This window comes from Rhododendron vialii, chromosome 8a, assembly GCF_030253575.1.
Source record: "Rhododendron vialii isolate Sample 1 chromosome 8a, ASM3025357v1".
Lineage (NCBI taxonomy): Eukaryota > Viridiplantae > Streptophyta > Magnoliopsida > Ericales > Ericaceae > Rhododendron > Rhododendron vialii.
Window position 1 is genome coordinate 33,973,073 of NC_080564.1, and position 11,155 is coordinate 33,984,227.

At 35.8% G+C, this 11,155-nt stretch overlaps 1 pseudogene; it reads right to left on the reverse strand.

The window, feature by feature from the left end:
- Positions 1 to 9,016: 9,016 nt before the first annotated feature.
- LOC131298797 (uncharacterized) lies at positions 9,017 to 10,926 on the reverse strand (annotated as a pseudogene).
- Between the last annotated feature and the right edge of the window lie 229 nt (positions 10,927 to 11,155).

Genomic DNA, 11,155 nt, shown 5'->3' on the forward strand with positions numbered 1-11,155 from the left:
AGTAAAAATAATTTAACTAAGTTCTTAAAAAATACTAAGTAGTTTATTTGCAATTTTCAAATTTATAAAAAATGAACTTACTAAAATATTTTTTTGTGCAAATATGAATATTTTTTGATAGATCTCGATGAGATCTTTTGAACGATATAAAAAAAAAGGTTGAAGATTTATTTTTGTAAATATATTATTTTTAAGTTTAAAAATTACAAATAAACTACTTATTTTTTATAAACTTTAACGGAACGGAGACTTATAATTTGTAGTCCATTGATTTGACACAATCTTCGAATTTTGGATACACCGTTCTCTAGACTAGAACATTGATGGTACCACAATTCATGTCGATTGAACTTTAATAAACACATCATCCAAATACATTTATCTTGAGAGAAATGAAAGTTCAATTCGGTGCATCAATAATTTTGTCATGTTCTAAAAGCATATTCGATGAAATCAGAATCATCCGATCAACATAAGTTTGATATCCCTAAATTTGCAACAAAATTTAAAAAGTTACTAAAGTGTGTTCCACAAACACAAATAAGTATTTATTTTTTGAATTAAAGATTATGTATTGTGAGAAAATGACCTGTCTCGTAAAACAAAAAATAAGGTTCCGTTCTGCTTAACTTTTAGCACTTTTTGTCCTTATTTAATTTTTTTTTGTGTTTGTTAATTCTGTTCCGCTTAATAATTTTGTACTTTTATCCAAATATTTTGAAAACTAACCATTTTTTAGCAAAAAAAAGTTGACTTTTCCAATTTTTTATTACTAAAAAATGGTTGTTTCCTAAAATATTTGGGTAAATTTTTTTTTTTTTACTTTTCTAATTCTTCTCGTCGAAACGAATCAATAATCTACAAAAATTTGATGCATAATTAATAAATGCGAAAAAAATTCAAATAAAAACAAAAATAACCTATTCCACTTTAAGTTAAATAAAACGGGACTTAAGTTAAATAAAACATAAAAATCTTAGGGAAACAAGCGTTACTATTCCTCTACTTGATTCTCTTCATCTTCTGCGAAGGCTAGGTTTGGGCGAGAGGGATAGTAACCTGGCTTGGCTAAATTAAAAGCCACATTTCTCCTATGATGATGACAAGCCAAGCCAATATGATGAGCCATAGCCGCCTAAAAGCGACTATCAAAGCTTGCGTGGGAACGAAGCAGCAACTAGGAAACAGGGGAAGCTGACAGGATTCCACTGTGCTGTAATGCACCTCCTTCACTACACGTGTAGTGCAGCTGATTCGGCCAACCATCTTGACAATAGACAGCTTGAAATTTAATCCGAAAAATCGAAGGCTCCAATTAATAGAAGCTTGAATTAAATCCAAGTCGTCCATGCAAAAATGGACGATTGGATCGACCGCACTACACTGTGTAGTGCGGAGTGCACTACAGCCCCCAATCCCGGGACAGGGGCATCATTTTGTACTATTCGATCTGCGTAATCATGACCGTTCATTTCTCTATTCCCCCCTTGCTATATGGTTGATTCGTGTGAGCCGTCCACCTGTCTGGTGCTAAGAGAAAGTTATTTCAATGCCCCTGGCACCGGAGAATGATTTTGTGTACAAAAAAATGCTAAAGACACATCACCTCAACCACACCCCTCTCATATATAAATGAGTCTTATTGGAACGAACTCCACTTGTATGTGACATGAGTGTGGTTGAGGTGATGTGCCCCTACCACCTCTATTTTGTTTATCCTCTTTTCACATCACCTTTTTTTTTTTTATTGATCGAAATGATGTATGAACCACAGAATTAATACAATCTTTGGTGTAAGGACAATAGAATTTCTATAATTACTACACCATTTCGTCTAATGAAAGAGAGGATAATATTCACCATTTTTTGGGAGAGTGAACGAAATCATTCTCTTAGGCACTGCCACGCGCGTGATGCTCCATATTCTTTATATATTGCTCATCTCTGTGATAGAGAAAAACGTGATCAGGAACGTAAGTGTGAACGTTTGATAACATTACAAATTATTAAAATTGTCGAAAACAAGAACCAAAGAAAAAAAAAACCTGAAAAGAATATGAGTACATACGGATCTGTAAATGTTCGTATGGTTTTGAGACCTGCATTGAGACTCCAAAACATGATCGAAACCATTTGTGTTATTAAAAGTACTCTCTCCGTCCTAATTTACTTGTCCCAGTTTTATTCTAACTGAATAAAAAAATTTGTTATATCTTTAAATTGGTAATAAATTTTATATCCAATATGGATCTTATTTGATAGATCGCGATTTGTTCTATAATACAAATGTTCTCATAATCACCTAAAATATTATAAATTACAAGATATAATCAATTGAAAAGTGACATGAATTCTCAAAAGTGACAATTAAATTGAAACGAAAGTAGTACTTTATTTAAAAATTTAATAAAAAAATCAGTTTAATTGAATATCAGTAAAAAAAGTTCATTTACGTCACATCGTAGGAGAAGAAGTGGAATCGGAAGCAGAAGTAGCAAGGTACTCCGGTGGGGAGGCTAATGTCGCCGGCAACACGTGGCAGAACCCCCCTTCATAGAGTCTGAAAAAGGACGATTCCCATGTGTTTTCTTGGAAGTGTTGCCCTAATTAAAACAGTGACAGCTCAGATGCTGGGAGTAAAGTACTGTTAGTCTGTTACGTAAAATCCAACTGGTTTGCTGCCCTGTTTTTGCAGAGAGAGAGAGAGAGAAAGGGTAAAATAGGAATAGGACGGGTTATTCAGGTTACTTGCCCTTCACGTCTCCGATTCCCTCCCTTAAGAGCATCGCAATGAGAATAATCAAAATCGATAATCAAAATGTGTCACGTCAGCATTTGATTATCCATTTAGTTCATAATCAAACCTAACAAACTTGATATCCACATTGGTTATTTTTGTATCCCTATAAAACCCCCCACAATACGCAATGCATCTATGTCCAATTGCAAACGAGTTCCAATCACGCACCCGACCACACCAAATTATTCGTCTCAATGAGACGATTCTAATGTAAGGTGTTTTTTAATTTTTTAGTTTTGAATTTGGTTATTGAGTTTGGTTATTGAGTTTTGGTTATTACGGAGTAGTAAAAGTTGTTAAGTTTGGTTATTCAAAGGTCAAAATTTGATGAGTTGCTAAGAGGTTGTTAAGTTTGGTTATTACAATGTGAGCACTTTTTTGAGCAAACATTGTTAATTTTAGCAACCTTTTAGTTTTGATTATTACATTGTGGATGCTCTAACACCAAGATTTGGAAGTACATACGTAGCCTGTTGGGACTGCTGGCATCACTCTTTTTTTCATATCTTATGGTTCATTTTTACGAATTATTAGACGGGTCATTCCTTCACATACATCAATTCAAATACCCATTTAGCGGCTCAGCTGGAAAAAAACTTGGCTATTGTCATTGGGCTGAAGCAAAAGAATATAGCAGAAACACGTCCTGATATTCTGCAATGGGTCCGTATGGCCTTCGAAAAAAGGACAAATTTGCCCTTCTGCACAACATCTCTACATCCAGGGAAGTCTTTTGTCTCAGTTTCTTGCCTTCCCCGTTTTGGGCCGAAGGTGTAAAAGACGGGTCTATCCCTTTTCTAAATAATAACAGGGCGTGAAGACAAGCCAAATCCAGTAGTAATAACAGAGGTTCACAAAAGAATGTGAAAATCATTGTAAAGGAAGTCCCACGGAAAGGGATTCGGTGAAAAAAATCCGTGGCAGGCAGGCCTCAGCACATGATTGGATTCAATGTGGACAGTTTATATGGATCAATAATAATACGGTCTTGCTATTGTCAGCCCACTGGGTTGACGATAATCACACTAAAAAATAAGAAAAACACGTATTTCTGTGTACTTTTTATACCCTTTAATATACATTCACACATTCACTATTGTCAGCCCATTGGGTTGATTTTAGAATTTTCCATAATAATAAATGATACTAGGAAATTGATATACGTGTTTTACTTTTTACTGATGACGTTCTATTTTGTTCATAAAGTTATTAATAATTTCACGTTAAAATTAGAAAGCCATCAATAAAAAGTAGAGCGCGAAAATCAGTTTTCTAAATGATACTCCTAGTATGTTTAAATTCTACACAGCCCTGCAGTGTAGATAATTGGTTTATACCCTCTTCGTTATAGAACCCTATAGAGCAGAAATTTAATTATGAGCGTTTTAGAGACAAATAAATTATGACTCATTAGGATAAAATGATCAGAAAAATAAGATCTTTGCACCGGTTCAAACGGAGCACCGGTTCAAACGGATTAAAAATTGGAGCACATAATTTTTTTACCATAATTTTTTATATGTAAACCAAACTATACGTATGAAATGAAAAATGTTTCTAAGTGTTTCAATTTTCAATCCGTTTAAATCAGTGTAAAAATCTTATTTTTCTAATTATTTTATCCTAAAGGATCTGTTTTTGTCACTAGGGCTCTCTTAATTAACTTTCTGCTATTTTATTTGGGACTCTGTATGGCAGAAACTTAATTACGAGAGCTCTAGGGACAAAAATAAAATGACTAAAATAATTTAAAAAATAAGATTTTCACACCGGTTAGAACGGATTGAAAATTGGAGCACTTATTTTTTTTTACCAAAATTTTTTAATATATAATCGGTCCAAAAAAATTAAGTGTTTCAGTTTTTAATCCGTTTGAATCGGTACGAAAATCTTATTTATCTGATCATTTTATCCTAGAGGGTTATAAATTTTTTTTGTCTCTAGAGCTCTCATAATTAAATTTGTGTTATTTATTTGGGACCCTGTAGAGTATAAACTTAATTATGAGAGCTCTGGGAACAAAAATAAGTTAGAAAAATGAAATTTTCCCACCTGCTAAAACGGATAGAAAATTAAAATATTTAAATTATTTGGACTGTTTATAAATTAAAATACATGGGGGGGAAAAATTAAGTTCTCCAATTTTCAATCCGTTTGAACCGGGTTGAAAATATTATTTTTTTAATTATTTTATCATAATGGGTCATATTTTATTTTTGTCTCTAAAACTCTCATAATTAGATTTCTGCTCTACATAGCCTAAGACGAAGAAGATAGGAACGAAGAAAAACTATTGCTTTAAGTTGAAATTGGCCATTAAATGACGTGTCATCTACAAATTCATTTGTCGCACGACCAATCTACATGGCGGGGTTGTGTAGAATTTAAACTCCTCCTAGTAATAAAGACAGATTGAACTACTACGAGCCCGTTCTAGAAACAAAAATAAGCTCTTATTTTTTAAGAAGACAATTTCAAGCTCAAAAATTATGAATTTATTAAAATCTAAAAATATGTAATATGGATCTTGTTTAAATGATCTCGATGAGATCTTTTATACGATGCAAAAAAATTTAAAAAATTATTTTTCATTTACATTATTTTTTAATTTAAAAATATGAAATAAGCTGCTTATTTTTTGAGAACGTTTCTGGAATAGGACCTACTACTAGTATATTGTAGGACTATATTTTGAGCAGTGCTATGTGCACAGCAGCTTATACACAGCAGCTGTGCACAGATGCCATTTTCTCCCGGCTCGGGTCGCACAAAGATGATCGGAGCCGCTCATTTTGTTTTAAATATGTCGTTTAAGGTCTCTGTAAAAAATGAGCTTCGTTCGATATCGTTAGAGGCGTTAACAAAACACCCAAAATCACTACAGAATTTAGTCATTTTTTACAGAAACCTTAAACGACATATTTAGAACAAAATGAGCGGCTCCGATCATCTTTGTGCGACCCGAGCCGGGAGAAAATGACATCTGTGCACAGCTGCTGTGTATAAGCTGCTGTGCACGTAGCTTTTCTGCTATATTTTGGTGACATGAAAATGTGATAAAATTGGTTGAGCAGAGACGTACCAAATTCTCACGTGGGGTCCTCTGTTTTTGATCTGAGAGAGAGAGAGTCAGACAGATATGTATCTGTATTTCTGTATGTGTGTCTTGTCCAATCGAGTCACGCACAAATACTGTTGTCTGTTGTGTGAGCGAATAAACACAGCCCGCGTGCGACGCAGGTCCCAGTCGGCCGGGCGTGCCCTGCACCTCTCTCTCTCTCTCTCCCTACTCCACCATCTGTTCCTCATTGATTTCCCATCCGCCAGACCAGACTAGAATTTATGCCGGGCATGCTGGCCCGTTTGGCGGGGATGGGGAGAAGGAGTAATTGCTCCCGCTCCTCCAAAGACTTCTACCACCACACATTCATATGGGTTTCATTTGAATGTATGGTGGTGGAGCGTCGAGACTCGAGAGCTGTTTTGGCCTAAGGCACCGTTTCAGAACACCTTCTTACAAAATAAGTATTTATTTCATATTTTGAATTAAAAAATAATGTAAATAAAAAATAAATTTTCAATTTTTTTTGTACCGTATTAAAGATCTCAATGAGATCTATCAAACAAGATCCAATTTGATAGGAAAATAATTTGCGTAATCACATGATTTTTAAGCTTAAAATTGTCTTCTTAAAAAATAAGGACTTATTTTCCTTTTCGGAACGGGGCCTAAATAAGACAAGTAATTTTTCATTTTTTTTATTCAAGAAGAATTCACATTTGTTAATTCTGAGTCAAATTTTTGTGAATTATTAACTTGTCTTAATGTCAAGAATCAAAAAAGTAAAAAATTATGATCCAAACTTAAATTCTTTTAATAAACACAAAAATAATCCCAAAAATATATCATTTTTGCTTATTTTTTGTCTTTACTGAAAAAAAAATTTCTTTCAAAAAAATATGAGTTTCGATCATAATTCTATACTTTTTCGATTCTTGATATTGAGACGAATTAGATCCATAAAAATTTGACTCAAAACTAACAAATACAATTTTTTTTAATAAAAATAAACAAAAAATAAGCTACTTGACTTATTTAGGCCAAAATATCCCAAAATAATCGATTAGGGACTTGGCCTTGATCATAAGCTAATTTGAGTTTGTGCGTGTATTTCCCTAATTAAAATAAATATTACTTATTTTTTGAATTAAATGTGATATATTGTGAGAGAATGACTTATCTCGTAAAATGTAAAATAAGTATTTAAAAAAACTTAGCAGAACGAAGTTTATTCAGTGTTTTGTTCCCTCGTTTGTACCCAAATTATTTATCCGGCAGATAAGCTAAGAACCTTACAGGGGTGTTAATTCGGGTGGGCATAATTATCGATGTGTCCCTCAAACTTCTTCAAAACTTTTTTTGTATTCTCTCTCATCATTATAGGAGACAATTATAGTAAAATCTCACATTATTACTTTGATAATCCCTTTTATCCATTCATTTTGGGAGACTAGCCAAACGATCAAAGCTCCACATGACGATCTATTTATGGGCTTAGGCCTTGCTCTAAGCCCATAAAGATTTGGGTAACACTGATTAGAGACTAACTGAACGATTAGAGCTCCACATGGTGATCAGTTTCGGGAGGCAATTGTATCAGACTCGGGTACAATTGCCAAATCAAACAGTTCAATGGTTTGGTTACAATCCTCTCATTTTTTTAATACTCCGCCAAACTAGTACTCCCTCCATCTCTTATTTAGTGTCTAATATTTTGTTTTGTGCTGTCCCTTAATAAGTGTCCATTTTGTAAAATTATGGGGTAAAAATTGGTGTATTGTCTATTTTATCCTTAAAAGTATATTTCATTTTGAAAAGTTAGTGAGTAAAAGTGTAATGATATGGGTAAGTAGGAAAAATGGAGGAAAAAACTGATGTGAAAGGTGTAATGATGATGTCTTTTTAATAAGTTGGAGTTACGAAGCAGGACACCTAAAAATGGACGAAGGGAGTATCAACTACTCCTATCAGTGTTGCCATTTCGCAAGGAAACTATTAGACGACCCATCAAGATGTAGTTAACCTGTACAAGCATTCATGATCTCTTTGAGGCTTGATCGGTAAAGGCTTGTTCGAGTTTGGTTCGTGTACTCGACAAGCTGAACTTGAACCTTAATTTTAGGCTCGTTTAATAAATGAGCCGAACCTGAACCTGATAGTATTTAGCTCAATTAGGCTCGCGAATCCAAAGTGTATATATATATATATATATATATATATATATATCATAAAATTTCGCATATGACTTTCAACAGCATAAACTTTTACTCTTACGTAATGAAAATTTTATAACTTGTACATGTATAAAACGTTTAAAGTACTAAAAACTTACATTTTAATATGTTATTGTAAATTTGTATATGTATGAACTTATTCATGTACAAAATTTTACAATTCTAGACCTCTATGAGAGCATAAATATCTTATAGTTTTGACTAGCTCATTAAAACTCGTGAACAAATTCGAGTTCGACTCAAATCTAGGGAAGTTCGGCTCGTAAAATTTTCATAGAGCTCAAGTTCACTTAAAAACTTAATGAAGAAACCTGAACACTCTAAAACTTGGCTCGTTTGCAGCCCCATTAAAAAAGTAGCTGACAAGCAATTTTGAATAGAATCACACCATACTAGAAATCTTAATTACCGTATCCTTTGATAAGTCTATCGAGGGCCGTTAGTACGATTCTTTTAAAGAGATCATCGACATGCAATGGCATCTCCAGGTTAAGAGTGTTTTAAAGAGATCATCGACATGCAATGGCATATCCATAATCGGGCAAATTTCAAGTCGGATCGAATGTTACTAGATCTGTTCTTATATATATCACTAGTTTTGTTCTTAGATCTGTTCTTAGATTGGTCTTTTGAAGGAAACCTACCAGTGCTACCGTTGTTTCAATACGCTGGCTAGGCAACCATAACCCCTTACTTCAAAGATGAAAGTCTACAATGAAAAATACGCCTTGTGCCTTTCCTATAAAAAGAAGTTAAGAATGACGTCTACACAAGCCATACCGGCCATGAGGTCGATCGTGTTCTCTTTGTACAGTATATAGCTAGGAGATACACCACGTAGGGAGCAACCCACACTCTACTCTTACTAATACTACACACACACATTACATTTATGTTATATACGTATACAATCCATCCAGTTCAAGGTAAAGGAATGAGCGAGGAAGAAAGAGTGGCTACTAAAACGGCTGGAGTCAACGGAGTAGCTTTCCGGTAACAGGGATATGAGGTCGATCGCGTTCTCCTCCTGTTAATTTTCTTCTGCAGCTGAAGGATACCATAAAGTAAGGCCTCGGCTGTGGGAGGACACCCAGGGACATAGATGTCAACAGGGACAATCCTGTCACAGCCTCTAACAACAGAGTTAAGAGTAGCGGTAGTACCCTCCTCCATTTGCACAGCTCCCCATTGATATCACCCACCTTGGCTCCGGCATTTGGTCATATACCCTTGCACCCAAAAACTCTTGCTTAAGTATTACTAATGGATAGTGCAATTGGAATCATTGCTAAGAGGTTTTATTTCAATCCCGGACAAAGCCTTCAGTCTATTGCAGTTGTGTATCTTGGGGGCAATTGGCGTTCAGAAACCAATGGAATAGGATTAACAGTCAATAACGAAATTATTGCTGAGAACATTTGTTAATGTTGAAAATGTCCTTGACGGGTATTAATTATCAAAACACGTCATTGGCCGTCATTTTCCCTCAAAGTTATTGCCATCCAGGCTACACATCCATCAAAAATGTAATTAAACAAAGTATGACATCTACCATGTTATCCATGAGAGGTTTTGCATTATTATTCCTAATTAGTCTTGAAGTAAATATTAAATGAAATTAGATATCATCTCTGTATAATCCCGTCAAACAAACAACCCAATAGTCTATACCAAGATTTTTACTTCTTGATGCCAAACACTTTTTGATAACCAGCGTGTGGGCCAACTTACGCGAGAATGTTCTTATATCCATATCTCTGTGACGACCTCCATATCTCTGTGGCGGTCGTCAGTTTATTTCTCTCACTACTCCTATTTCTCATTAATTCCCTTTTTTTCATCACTTGACAATAGAACTGGTTTAGCAAGAGAGGTGTACTTATTCACAGAAGAGCCGAAGTATTTACGGAGCCCAATCTCGTGCGTTAAAATTGTTTTGGACGGTCCGAATTTTAAAAAAACTCTTCTAGGGTTTGGACCGTCCAAAATATTTTTGGACGCGCAAGATTGGGCCATACTATAAACGGTTTTGCTATTGTCAGCCCACTGGGCTGACGATAAACACGCTAGAAGACAAGGAAAACACGTGTTTCTGTGCACTTTTTACACCCTTTAATATACATTCACACACTCACTATTGTCAGCCCATTGGGCTGATTTTAGAATTTTCCTACTATAAACAACTTTTCTTTTCTTTTTTGGCTCGGCAACTATAAACAACTTATTCATTCACCACGGCTCCTCCGTAAATAACTACATCGGTTCTCACAAGTTGAGTAGTAGCGCAACCGTAGGCACATCGTTCTCATGCATTGAACTTGGGTTCAAAATGGTAAAACTCAATACGAGAGAGAGAGAGAGAGAGAGAGAGAGAGAGAGAGAGAGTACCTGCTGAGAGCAGGGGCCATCTTGTTAGTAAGAGTACCAGCAACAATCATGCAATCGGATTGTCTCGGGCTGGGCCTGAATATGGGCTGGGCCTGAATATGACCCCGAACCGGTCCAAATCGTAGCGCGAAGCACCCGTGTGCATCATCTCGACGGCACAGCAGGCCAGCCCGAATGTCATGGGCCAGATGCCCAGATCGACCCGCGTCGAGCCCAATTCATCAAGTCGTCCACCTTCGATATCACGTACTCCGCCGCCTTCGACAGCCCCGCCGACGGTTGCGCTCCGCCGTATGGAGCTGGCGTAGTAGTTGATGATGATGATGATCTCGATGGGGAGGTCGCGTGGATTGACGCTGACCTTAGGGAGGATACTATGGCTGTACGTGAAGCTGCTCTATGCACCAGAGCCATGTTCCTGGAGAGAGAGAGAGAGGGGGGGGGGGGGGCAAGTTCAGAACGTTTGAACGCGAGAAATGTGAAGCTTGCTCTATGCACCAGAGAAATGTTTGAACGCGACCTTTCTCTTTTAGGAAGATCCTTCCAGAATCCCCACGGCGAAAAGAAGCTGCTTCTAGAGTAATTAGTACAGAGAGAGTTAAAAAATGAGAACTGATCGAACTCACACATAAGACGCTCATTAGTGATCAGGGTGAACAAATTCGGACTTCA